Source organism: Phyllostomus hastatus, unplaced genomic scaffold, assembly GCF_019186645.2.
Source record: "Phyllostomus hastatus isolate PE091 unplaced genomic scaffold, TTU_PhHast_1.1 phas_contig_16, whole genome shotgun sequence".
Classification (NCBI taxonomy): Eukaryota; Metazoa; Chordata; class Mammalia; order Chiroptera; family Phyllostomidae; genus Phyllostomus; species Phyllostomus hastatus.
The window spans coordinates 28,085,227-28,099,781 of record NW_025333643.1 but is presented as its reverse complement, the minus strand read 5'-3'; positions in this window follow the sequence as shown (position 1 = coordinate 28,099,781).

Genomic DNA, 14,555 nt, shown 5'->3' with positions numbered 1-14,555 from the left:
ATAATCCAAAAAATGAGGATAGTATAAGCAGCCTGTGGGACAACTGAAAGCATTCCAAGATTCACATCATAAGGAAAAGAAGGAGAAGAGAAAGGGTAAGAAATTGGAAATCTATTTGCAAAAATAATGAAAGTAAACTTCCCTAATCAGGTGAAGGAAATAGACATGCAAGTCCAGGAAGCACAGAGTCCCAAAAAAGATAAATGCAAAGAGGCCAACTCTAAGACACATCATAATTAAAATGCCAAAAGTTAGGTATAAAGGGAAAATTTTAAAAGCAGCAAGAGAAAAGAAGTTATTACCTCCAAATGAGTCCCTATATGACTATCAACTGATTCCTTGAAAGAAACTTTACAAGTTAAAAGGGATTGGCAAGAAATATTCAAAGTCATGAGAAGCAGGGAGCTACAGCCAAGATTTCTCTAACCAGCAAAGCTGTCATTTAGAATTGATGGGCAGATAAAGAGCTCCCCAGACAAGAAAAAACTAAAGGAGTTCATCATCACCAAACCATTATTACATGAAATATTAAAGGGACTTATTTAAGGAAAAAAAGATCTAAACTATGAACAATAAAATGGCAATAAATACATATATATCAACAATTGAATTTTAAAAACAAAATAGCAAACATGAAGAACAGAAACAGAATCATTGATATGGAGAGTGTTTTGATGGTTGTCAAATAGGAGGTAGTATGGAGGATTTGGTGAAGAAATGAAGGAGTTAAGAAATACAAATAGGTAGTTATAGAATAGCCATGGGGATAGCCAAAGTACAGTATAGGAAAAGGAGTAGCCAAAGAACCTATATGCATCAGCAACGAACATGAACATGTAGGGAGGATTGCCTGAGGGAGTGGGGGTGCTGGGTGCTGGGTGAATAAGGGGGAAAATCAGGACAATTGTAATAGCATAATCAATAAAATATGATTTAAAAATAAATAAAAGTGGAAAGATATCATTTACATTAGCATCAAGTGAAATACTTAGGTATCAATATGTAAAAGCTCTACATGAGGAAAACTGCAAATTTAAAAAAAAATCAAAGAAGTGCTATATAAATGGAAAATATTTCATGTCATGGAGAGGAAGACTCAGTTCCTTCATGGATTGTGAAGATATCAGTCCTTTCCAACTTGATCTATACATTTAATGAAATCCTAATCAATCAAAATCCCAGCAAATTATTTTGTGTATATCTAAAAACTGATTTTAAGATTTATATAAAAAAGACTTTAAATATTCAAGATAATATTGAAAGAGAAGAATAAAATTAAAAGTCTGAAACTACCTGATTTTAACACTTATTATCAAGCTATCATAAATCATTATAGTATTGATGAAAGAATAGATCAATAGATCAGAATAGAGAGCCCAGACTAGACCAAAACAAATGTAGTCAACTGATATTTGACAAAGGAGAAAAACAAAAGCCTTTTCTTTTTTGTCCTTTTTTATTTTTATTTTTAAATTACAATTATTGGGGTGACATTGGTTAATAAGATTATACAGGTTTCAATTGTACATTTCTATGATACATGACCTGCATATTGCATTGTGTGTCCACCATCCAAACTCAAAACTTCTTTCATCACCATATATTTGACCTCCTTACCTTTTGCTATCTCTCTACACCCCTTCTTTCTGGTAACCACCATACTGTTGTCTGTTTTTATGAGTTTTTGTTTATTTATTCATTTTTGGTTTGGTCATTTATTACTTTAAGTTTTATATTTCATATATGAGTGAAATCACATGCTTTTCCACTTTTCCTGTCTCACTTATTTCTCTTAGCACAATAGTCTCAAAATCAATCCATGGTGTTGCAAATGGCAGTATTACATATTTTATTATGGCTGAGTACTATTCCATTGTATATATGTACCATGTCTTCTTTATCCAATAATCTAGTGAAGGACAATTTGGTTGTTTCCATGTTTTGGCCACCATGAAAAATAATAAAATGAACAAAGGGGTGTATATATCTTTGTGAATAAATGTTTTCAAAATTTTTGAATAGGTAACCCAGATAGAAATAGCTGGGTCATATGGTAACTGCATTTTTAATTTGGGGGGAAGCCTCCATACTGTTTCCCATAGTGGTGATACCAGTTTACTCTTCCATCATTACTGAATGAGGGTTCCTTTCTTTGTACAACCTCTCCAACACTTGTTATTGCTTGTTTTGTTGATAATAGCCATTCTAACAGGTATGAGGTGGTATCTCATTGTAGTTTTGATTTGCATTTTCCTAATAGCCAGTAAAATTGACTAACTTTTTACATATGTATTGACCATTTGTATGTCTCCTTGGGATAAGTGTGTGCTCAATATTTAATTGGATCATTTGTTCAGTGTTGAGTTATATGAGTTATTTATATGTTTTGAATATTAATTCTTTGTCAGAGGTTTTGTTTGTTTGCAAATATCATCTCCCATTCAGTTGATTACCTTTTTGTTTTATTAGTAGTCTCTTCATGGTGCCAAGGTTTTTAGTTTGACATAGTCTCAATCATGCATTTTTGCCTTTACTTCCTTTGCCTTTGGGGTCAAATTCATGAAATCTCTAAGACCAATGTCAATAAATTCAGTACCTATGTTTTCTTCTATGTAATTTACTGTTTCAGATCTTATATTTAAGTCTTTGATCCGTCTTTAAGCTGTTTTTTGTGTATGGGGACAAACAACAGTCTAGTTTCACTCTTTTGCATGTAGCTTTCCAATCTTTCAAGCATCATTTATATTTATTTTTATTTTTTTAAGATTTTACTTATGTATTTTTTGAAAGAATTGAAGGGAGGAAGAGAGAGTGGGAGAAAAACAACTATTTGAGAGAGAAATATCTATCAGTTGCCTCTTACATGCTCCCCAGCTGGAAACTGAACCCACAGTACAGGCATGGGCCCTGACTAGGAATCGAACTGGTGACCTTTTGCTTTGAAATGACACCCAACCACCTGAGCCACACTGATTAGGGCTCCCAGCATGATTTATTGAAGAGATTTCTTTTTTCCATTGAATGTTTTTGGCTCCTTTATGGAAAATTATTTGCACATATACCTGTGGGTTTATTTCTGGGCTCTCAATTCTGTTCCATTTGTCTGTGTCTGTTTTCCTGCCAATACCATGCTGTTTTGAGTACTGTGGTAAAATTTGAAATCAGGGAGTGTGATGTCTCTGGCTTTGTTCTTTTTTTTCTTTTTTTTTCAGGATTGTTTGGCTATTTGGGGTCTTTAAATTGTTCTGTAAAAATCTGGTGATTTTTTTGTTCTCTTTTTCTAAAAAATGTCATTGGGATTTTGATGGGAATTGTATTAAATCTGTATATTGCTTTGGGTAATGTGGACATTTTAACTATGTTGATTCTTCTAGTACATGGACATTGAAGATCTTTCCATTTCATAGTGTCTTTTTCAATCTCTTTTAATAATGCTTTGTAGTTTTCAGTATGTTGATCCTTTATATTCTTTGTTAAATTTATTCTTAAGTATTTTATTATTTTTATTGCAAATGCAGAATAAATTATTTTCTCCATTTGTTTTTCTGTAATTTCATTGTTATTATAGAGGAATACAGTGGAGTTTTGTACATTAATTTTGTATCCTGAAACTTTACTATATTTGGTCATTGCTTCTAATGTTTTTTTTTTTGATGGAGTCTTTAGGATTTTCTATATAAAGAATCATGTTATCTGCAAAAAGTGACAATTTTACTTCTTTATTCCCAATTTGGATGTTTTTTATTTCTTGCTCTTGGCTGATGGCTGTGGCTAGGACCCCCAGTACAATGATGAATAAAAGTGGTGAAAGTGGATATCCTCTCTTGTTCCTGATCTTAGAGGAAAACCTTTCAGTTTTTCACCATTGAGTATGATATTAGCTGAAGCTTTGTCATATATGGCCTTGATTATATTGAAGTAGTTTTCTTCAATACCAATTTTATTGAGTTTTTTTAATCATAAATTAATGTTTTATCTTAATAAGTGTTTTTTCTGCATCTATTGGTATGACCATAGGATTTTTATCCTTTATTAATGTGGTATATTATATTGAGTGATTTGCATAAGTTAAAGCATCTTTGTGCCCCTGGAATGAACCCCACTTGATTCTGATATATTATGCTAAAAAATCTATCTCAACACATAATGTTGACACAATTGGACATAAATATGAAAAGCAAAAATAAAAAGAATCTAGATACAGATCTTACACCTTTAACAGAAATTAACCCACAACCCTGTAATATTGCAGAAATGTAATATTATAAAACTCCTAGAAGAAAACACAGGAGAAAATCTAGGTAACCTTGGGGTTGGTAATAACTTTTTAGATACAATACTAAAAGCATAATCTATGAAATAGAAAATTGGTAAATAGCATATCATTAAAATTACAAAGTACTTCTCTGTAAAAGATACAGTTAACAGAATGAAAAGACAAGTCACAGTCATGGACAGAATTTTGCAAAACTTATATCTGATAAAGGAATGATATCCAAAATTACAAATCTATTAACATAAGATTGTATGTAATCTATGGATAAATTAAAGATAAGTGGCCATAACAATAGTGAGTCTTTAGACCCATAAACAAAGTATATCTCCATTCTCTTTGGTTTTCTTTAATTTTCCTTGGCAATTTTTATAGTGTTCAATGTGACAAATTCTCATGTGGTTTGTCAGATTCTTCCCTATTTCATATATTTTATTCTATTGAAAACAATCTAAAATTTTTATTTTAAATTTTATTTTAAGATTTTTTGATGTTTCTTTTTTCTAATATATTTTATTGATTATGCTATTACAGTTGTCCCATTTTCCCCCTTCACTCCCCTCTACCCTGCATGCCCCCTCCTACTCATATTCCTCCCTTTAGTTCATGTCCATGTGTCATACTTACAAGTTCTAAGTTCTTTAGCTTCTACATTATTTTAAGATTGTTGATTGCTAGTATTTAGAAACATTATTTTAAATTTTGATATTGTGTCCTTCAACCTTGAAAAAAAAAAAGAAAGGATCTACATTAGCTGATAAACATGTCATTGAAGTTAATATGATATCAAGACATTTTAGCCCTGGCTAGGCTAAGTTGGCTAAGTTGGTTGGAGTATTATCCCATACACTGAAAAGTTGTGGGTTTGATGCTTGGTCTGGGCACATGCTTGGGTTGTGGGTCGATTCCTGGTCAGCGTGTATGCAAGTGGCAGCCAATCAACTTTTCTCTCTCTTTCTCACTCACTGTCTCTTCCTCTCTCTCTAGAATCAGTGAACATATCCTCAGGTGAGGATTAAAAATATATATATGTGTGTGTGTGTGTGTGTATATACATATATATATTAAAAATATATTCTACAGTATTTCGAAAGCCACAACTTTATAATTTTCACACATCAGAGATGATTGGAATATTTTTATGACAATTAATTTCTAGGTAGTACACTTATATTAATATAACATTTTGTTCAGTTCTTTTTCCCAAATGAAAAATATAAAAGTTTGTACATATTTTAAACATTAAAGCTTTATACAAATACCAATAAATAGACACTACTAAAAAACATTTGAACAAATGAATAAATGGATGCTTACAATGATGAAGTCTTAAAAGATCAACTCAATATAGAAAATTCTGAGCTGTCTGCCACTATAGACTCTAGAATATTCTCTGCTTTGTTAGTGACTAATCAGATGTTTAAAATCTTTCCTAACCTCAAGCTGATCACATTTTATCATCAACAAAATGAATCATATGATTCACCTCTGTCTTAAGTTGAGTATAGATAGAGTGACCAGTGGAGTAACTTTCTAAAGAATTTAGACTGTTCACAAACTTCAATATCTTTATTGTATCTATTTGAGTGATAACATGAAATTTATTCCATAATTTTCTTGGAAAATCTGAACATAATGTATTTAGAAAATTTTGAATGTGAAGGTGAATCTGAGATCACGTAGTTACTGTGATCTGGATGATTCCATCAATTAGGCAGGCAGTCTCAGCTTTTTTCTTCATAATTTCACATTCATCCTTTCTGCAGTTGAGCTCTCAAAGTTGCCAAGAATTCAAGACAATAGATTTTTGTGTGTCAGGGCATACAAATAACATCACTATCTTATGAGAACTTGTGTCTGGGAATGGATAAAATCTCTGTCTGCTGGCATGGAAGTGAATCTGATATTGAAAGATTATTAGGGAGAGAAATTCAGACCATGTTTCTTGCCACACTTATAGGAGTCAGAGGAGGGAGGGTAAAGTTAAGCAAATCCTCTACCTTTTCATTTTGTGTATAAGCTTAATAGGATCAGAAGAAGACAACCTGGGAATCCTTGCAGATTTTCAAATATATATTTCTTCTTGTTCAGGGTAGGTTTCCTCAAAATTGTTGAGTGTTTGTAGTTACTCTTCAAAATCTCTGTTTCATCAGTCATACTGGTTGTTTGCAGCACACTCTTTCTAATAAAGGATCTACTCTGCTGAGTTTAAGGAATTTGAGGACAGAAACTTCATCTAAGCTAATACCTTTGGTCTCTTCATAGGCAGTTCTCTCAAATGCTCAGGATCAAAGGAGTCAGCCTTGAGAAACAGCCTGTTGGATGGCATAGTACAAGAGGCTTGCCAAGTTTCTTACTATTTATTGTGTTATCCCATGTTTAATAGAAAGGATCCAATGCTACTGAATTAATAAGAGATTTATGAAGGTTTAAGCAAGCAGTTACCACACAAGAAAAAATTCCAGATGCTATATTTCTGAACCTTTCCTTCCAATCAATAATGTTTCTGTTAATTTTTCAATAAGAACTATATATTTAAACCAACATAGGTTTTTGACCATATCGTTGAGTTTAAACTATACTGGCTGCAGATAGTACAAAAATAACTTCAAAAACATTTGTGTCTTCTGAACTTAACCCCAATAGGATTATTAGAGGTGTTTTCTTTCAAATGTGCAACTATATTTTAGAGGTTACTTATCCTGAGTCCTTACATAGGTCTCAAATAAGAAGAAGTAATTCTTATGAGTTCACAAGTCCTAAATTAGTGTTGCTAGGTATTTCCACCATTTAATGTAGGAAGGAGACCAGTCTGAAAGGCTTTCAGTCTACTTGTTAAGAGAGTATATTAGCAAAATTTGAAAATATATCAGGGAGATGTTTTGGTTGAATTTCTTTTATGCTCCTGATAGAAGAAAATGGTAGTGCTAAAGGTGATGTTGGGAATCATGAAGTTCACATTTTTATTTGAGAAATGAAGGAGCTGAGAACCAAGGAAATTAAATTTATGTGACCATATTATTATTGCTTATTCCGACTGGCATGAGTAGAACATTGATCTCTTGACACATGGTCTAGTACTTATCACATCCAACTTCCTCCTGCAAACATTCTTTGTTCTTCTTCTCTTTCTCTTTTTATTTCCTCTCATTCCTCAAGTTCAGCTGTTCTGAACTGGTGGTGACTTTGTTCCTCAGGGGACAATGTTTGGAGACATATTTGGTTCTTATAACTGGGGAACAGACTGCCAGGGACTCTGTTGATCAACCTACAATGTATGAAACTGCCTCCCTACAATAAAAAGTTATCCAGATCAGAATTCCCATGGTGCTGAAATTCATAAAGCCTTCCCTAGTTACATTCTGTAGTGATTAAAGGTGGGTATAATCTAAAATAGTTTTTTAAGTAGAATATTTTATATTCTTAATGACCTAATATGCATAACTCCATATGTAAATAAAGCAGTATTTAATAGATTTATTTTATGAGCTTAAATCCATAATCTTTACATAAGATGAAGTCATTCAATGGAAACCAAAGTTAATGTGTCAGTAACAGCCAGTGTGAAAACACTCGGTGTCTAATGCATTTTAGTACATTAGTTGTTTTTCATTACCATTTGGAAAAATGTAAAAATATGTTTAAAAGTAAAATCCACATCAAACATTTTTAAGATTCCTTGATTACCTCTAAAGAGCACCAGAGTTCTGTGGACAGCTATCTGCTCTGACATATTTGTTATAATCCCAAAATAATACCATATATTCCTGTCTTTAGGATATTATATTTCAAAAAGTGAAACACATAACTTTATACAAATATAAAATAAACATGCACCAAAAACGATTTTACCAATTAATGAGAGAACCAGTGAAACATTAAAATTGTTTCAAAGGAGATTATGAGTAACAAGCAAGCAGGAATGTTGACAAAGCAAAGCTTGGTTTACTATTCTACTGGTCAATAAAGTTTAACATTTGGGGTCATCTTGAAAACGGAAGGAAATTAATTATATCTCTACTCAACAAAATTCATTTACTGTCTTATGAACAAAAAATCATTGCAACTTAACCTCTATCCCAATAGACCTGTAAAATAGCTTAGATAATAGACTGTCAAAGGTGCATACCCCTCAATAATCGTAGGCCAGGAAGGTTGGCTAAGCAAAGCCTGGTATGCCACTGAAGACACTTACTAATCTCTTTGCCTATTTCCAAGTCATAATAATTTTCTCTGTCAGTCCTACATTTTCTGTATAATGAAAAACCCGTATTAGGGTTGGGTTTAGTTATGTCCAGGTATTCCTTAAAGATCTTACTCTTCAGGAACATTGAAATAAAGAACCAATGTAACTGGAAAAGACACTGGCATTCAGGCTGCCTGTCACTACCAAATCCAATAAGCAATGACAGCAATCGAATCTTTTAAGGGCGCTTTATTCAGATGGCCTGGGATCCAAGAAGATGGAGGGTTCATACCCTAACAAATCATCTTCCCTTCTCTTTTCTGGCCAGATCTTTTATAAGGGGGGTGGGGGAGGACAAACAAGGTGTGGTGAGGGCTTTGAGATTCAGAAGCTGCAACATTCCTGTCCTGGGCAGTTAGCTGTTTCCAAGGGGGAGGGGTGGTCACCTGCTCTTCCTGGAACAAAGGTTCTGATGTCCCCAGGAGGTAATCCTCTATCAGTGCCCCAGGAGGTCAGCTGCTTTTCCCAGGAGCCAGGATGGACCTTATCTGTAGTTTCTGAAACAAAAGCTTAACATACACATTACTTGCTAGACTTACAGCTTTTTACCTTATGCTAAAATTTTCCAAGTCTTGAGCCCCCTATCGCAAACTGACAGTAACCACAGGGGAGTGGGGAAGGGTCACCAAGGATCTGTATAAAGGACACATGGACAAAGCCAAAGCGGGGTAGGATCAAGGCTGGGAGGTGGGGATGGATGGGGTAGAGACAGTGGTGGGGGGAAAATTGAGACAACTGGATTTGAACGACAATAAAAAATAAAAATAAAAAAATAAAATGCAGAGATGGGAAAGTTACACCTTCAATGAAATATAAGGGTAATCTAAAATTTCCTCCTGAATTACATTTTAATTATTAAAAATAAAATGTTTATTTAAATAAAAAAAAAGTTCTTACTCTACCATTCTGTGCCATCTAACCTCCAAACACACACAGAGCTCTGTTTCTAAGAAATCCTATACTGTTAGGTCAGCTGAGTTTATGCTTTTTAGACTTTACTTTATAGAGAGGAAAATGTTAATTACTTAATATAAAAATAAACCAGGAGAACAGGTTTTTCTCACTGATTGCCTGACTCTTTTCTGGTACTTGCAGCTGAGAGGAAAATTAAATTATCATCACTGATTGGAAGTTCAATGCTTGTTTTTATTTGGGAAGCAATCTGGAAACGGAGATGCTATTAGGCAGAGGATAAAATGTGATCTCCATGTTGAGTGCTCTGCATGTCGATCTGGAAGGGTGTGGAGGTATTTCTAGAAGAGAAATTCTTAACAGGTGATAAAACTATGTTGGTCCTATTTCTCCATGGAAAGGAAGAGAAAGGGTTCATTTTTATAACATATTATCTGATTAAAAGAGAAACACTTTTTTCACTAAAACTAATAAAATGCAGGAAAATACAAAGAATACAAAATATACCTTAGATCCCCAGACCCACAGGTAAATGTTTTTAATAGTATGTTTCTTTCCTTCTCTTTCTCTCTCTCTCATTTATATCTTCCTCTCTTTCTGTCTATTATTCTTCCTCTTTTTATATACATATTTACTTATTTAACACTTTTAGTTTATATCACACACATAATTTTTAGTAACTTGCTTTTATATATAATGACATATATCCTTCCAATATGCTTAACATTTTTTGCAACTTCATTTTAAGTGGGTAAATTAATTTTATTATAAACAAATAAAACATGAATTTTATTAAAATTTTATTATAAGGTTAAATACAATTATAATTGCTTGCTTTAAGCCTAATTTTGGGATATATATAAAGAAAATTTGAATGATTTTGTATTTAATTATTGCTTATTCAGATAGATGTCAACAGAAGAAAAAATACTTTATTAATCAACTTTTAAAAATTATATCTATTTTAAGCATTCTTAAATAAATCATAGGCTTTATTATTACCTGTATTAGAATTTTCATAGGTGAATCTAACAGATATAAAATGAGAAAGTCTTAAGGTTGTTACATAATATACAGAAATTGTTATATAAGCTACATAGTTCATTGTGATAGTATTTAATTTTCTGAATTCAGATAGTATCACACAAATTTGTGCCAAATAACTGAAGTTGTACTTCTAGTTTAAATTGCATTATCTGAAAGATTGTTCTATATGAGAGGTCACTAAATAATATGTTGTTTACAATAAAATATTGATTAATATAAAAAAGGAAAGAAATTACATATCTTAAAGTTAATGAAAGAAAAAACTATTTTCAGATTCTAAAAACAGTTTGTTGGTGATTATCACTTTGTTAGAGATAAGCCTGAAGCGTTTGGGAATTGAAGACAATAACCTGAGAATAACAAAGAATATTTTTCTCATTTTATTCCTTTGCCCCTTTTTATAGTATGTTTTCCCTTACATACACTTTATCAAATACACAGAGTACCTCTGATTTTCTTAACTTTCTCAATTGAACCTCATCTAACACAATATTGAAAAATTATAGCTTTATAATTTTTAGCATACTAAATGCAGGGTTTATTTTAAGTAGCTTATGCTAACTTTCTCCTTTATGATGTTTGTGGGTTGCATTTTCTAAGGGAACCCACAGGAGGCATGAGTCAATTCCATCTACATTTTTTTTCTGGTGTAAAATACCAGCATAATTTATTTTAATCAATGTAGCCCTCAGCCATTTGAAATATCTTAAGGGAAAGGAATGAAAACCTCTAGAGAACAAGAAAACTGAAAAGTGTGAATCACCTACATTTCTCATTTACCCATGCTAATTAAGACCAAGCATTTGAAAGTTACCATCTGAAGGAAAATTAAGCCAATTAACACACTGATGAAGATAATTTTCAAAATTCTATCAGGAGGCAAAAATCTTCACCAGCCCTTATTATTCCTACTGTGGAAATAATTTTCATACAGTCTCTCAGCACTAAGAACTTAAACGAGTGTCACGCCAGTTCTGTGGGTTCTAATTGCAACTTTTATTTAAATTCTGATTCTCTGCCCCACAGTTTCATTTCTGATTGGCTGGACCTGATTGCTTTCAAACCTGATTAGATTTTATTTGTAGGTCCCTGGAAACTTGCATGGATGAGCATTCTCCCAGTTTAGAGGAAAATCCTACAAGATCTAGCTTTTCTATGTCAGCTAAAGCATAAAAAACACTAGAGGTTCTTTAAGAAAGGGATTAATTTGGGAGCATTAATTACCAAATAATTAATTATACCCTATTTGTAAGTTACTCATAAAGGTGTACTTTAAAATCTAAACCTGTTTCTCAGATGAATACATTTCTCTTTAGTTTAAGTATATGCAGCATTTCATCTTTTATTGTTTTTCCTATGCCTAGAGTCAGCTAATACAGAAAATAATATGAAATTACAGTAGATATGCCTTTGCTAACAAAAATGAGCAAGTTATGCTGCCTATTTCTTGGTAAGAGCTTTCCTTGCTTTGAATAGGAGAGACTGAATGGACTAAAGATAAATATACACAAAATATATATATATTTTTAAAAGCCTGAAATTTTAGACATAAGTTTGAGTATTATTCACTTTGTATTTAATCATTTTAAATACAGTATTTAATCGTTTTAATATTTTAGACAGTAATGGATAAATTAAAATAAAATATAAAATAAAAATTGTTAGTTTATGCATGGCCCTCTTCATACTTTTAAGTTACCTGCAAAGCCACTCTAGGCATTTTAAGTTCCCAATCTTGCTCTGGATTCTCCATTGCAGGGATACACTTCTATTTAAGCTTGCCTGTTTCCAGCACAAATACTTTTGGAAAAATGTTAGTACCTTTCCTCACTGAGGAAAATAAACCAGCAAGAGTTTCCTTGGAATTAGAGATAGAATATTTCAGGACAGTATTTTTTACACAGCAATATTCTGATTTGCATTCATTTAATATTTTGGTAGCATCAAAATATTTTAAAATATTTTTTAAAATAAAAAGCATGGGCAATTTGTCTATAATACTACTGTATCAGTGATGTTCAAATAAACTGTAGAAAAATTGTTTTTCCTAATTAATCATTATGATCACATGTCAATGGAAATAACAATATTTCATCCAACTATATTTACCATTAATGATCATTTATAAAAATAGTTGGTTCTTACTGTGATAGGGGACTCAAGAGTTGGAAAATTTTAGTTTAAAGTAAAAAGTTATAATCCTAGTAGTAATGTATATGTTAAAGCTTTTGTTTCAGAAACTATAGATAAGACCAATCCTGGCTCCTGGGAAAGCAGCCAACCTCCTGGGGCCTGAGGACAAGTGGAGGCATCTGGACCTTTGTGTTCCAGGGAAAGACAGATGACCACCCATCCTTGGGAACAGCTAACTGCCCAGAACAAGAATGTTGCAGCTTCTTTTACCCAGTCCTCCCTGTATCTCAAAGCCCTCACTGTACCTTGTTTATTTCCTGCTATAAAAAGTCTAGCCTAGAAAGAGAAGAGAAGATGGTCTGTTAGGGTATGAACCCACCATCTTCTTAGATTGCTGGCCATCTGAATAAAGCACCCATAAAGGTTCAATAGCTGTCATTGCTTATGGGGTTTGGTAGTGACAGGCAGCCCAAACACCGGTGTCTTTTCTGGTTTCAGTATCATTGTCCTATGCACAATGTTTTCTGTGTCTTGTATCTCTGTCAATAAATGTCTCTATTTTTGTATACTTTCACCACCTAATATTGTCATGACTGTATACTTTCTGGACAGACCATATATATATATATATATCTTTAGACAGTTTAAAATGAGGAAGAGGGGGTTTGGGAGTGAAGAATGCTATGCTACATACCACACAGATGAGTAACAATTCCATTTAAATCAAGCATAAGATTATGTGACTGGTTGAAAAAAACTGATCAAGATCTGTACAATACATGCAGAAAAATCACTTCATATTGTATTTAGATTGATTTGGATGACAACTGAAGGAGAAATATATGGTAAAATACCATAACTTTTACCACCCATTTGTGAGTAATATTCTGCTATATATAGCATATTTACAGTAGGAAGGAGTCCAGATTTGTCCCAATTAACCTTGTAACTAGATGTACTTCAGTGCTTATTAATGACAGTAATGAGATGCAGATAAGACAATGCATTAAACATCATTGGCATATAAATTAAATTTGCATACAGTTTAAAAGGAATAGATACCTTTATGTACTGGACATGAAAAGAAATTATTAAGAAACCATTTCATAAGGAAAAACTAATTAGAAAGAAAATTCAATACTTTCTCTAGTGCTCATCTCCATCAGTGTTGGAAACAAGTTTGACCACGAACTAAGAAATTGTTCTTATTGAAATTACTGTGCAAGGTATGAAATTAATTTTATGATTGCCCCAATGGAAGCTACATTAGTTACAAATACTTATATGTCCATTATCATCTTCCTCTATATTATCCTACATGTTAATTTGCTTAGGTTTCTATCTAAAGCTTATGAATAATTTAAAATAGATCTGCTGTTTTTATAGCAAAATGATGATAGAAGAATGAGATAGACATTTGCTGTACACAGAATCCAAACACAACAGCAAAAAATGTGAAATACATGCAGGAATACTGTTTTCAAAAGGCAATTTTTAAGAGTATATTATTAAAAGGTAACTCAGTGTCCAACATTTAATAACATGATTCTTGTTCAGGATATTTGGTAATTAGCTAGAAGGATTCCAGGGAGAATCAGGGTGTCTTATGACTACTTTTCATAAGATAGTGTTCCATATTTCAGAAGCAGTACCTAAAATTTTTTCAGGACTAAAGACAATTGAAATTTGATTAGGACAATGACCTTTCCTGACAGTTTTTAGAAAATGTTGCCATATTGAAAGGCTGAACACAAAACTGGGTCTTCCCAATTGTTATAGGCTAATAATTACCACTTTTTTTCTGCCAGATTTAACTAAAAAATCACATCCAATTTTATAACAATAGCAGCAACCAAGAAGGAGGAGGTGCTCCTCCCGCTCGCCCATGCTATAAACATCAAACAATTAGGTTGGCACCAACATTAAGTACAATAGTGTCAAAGC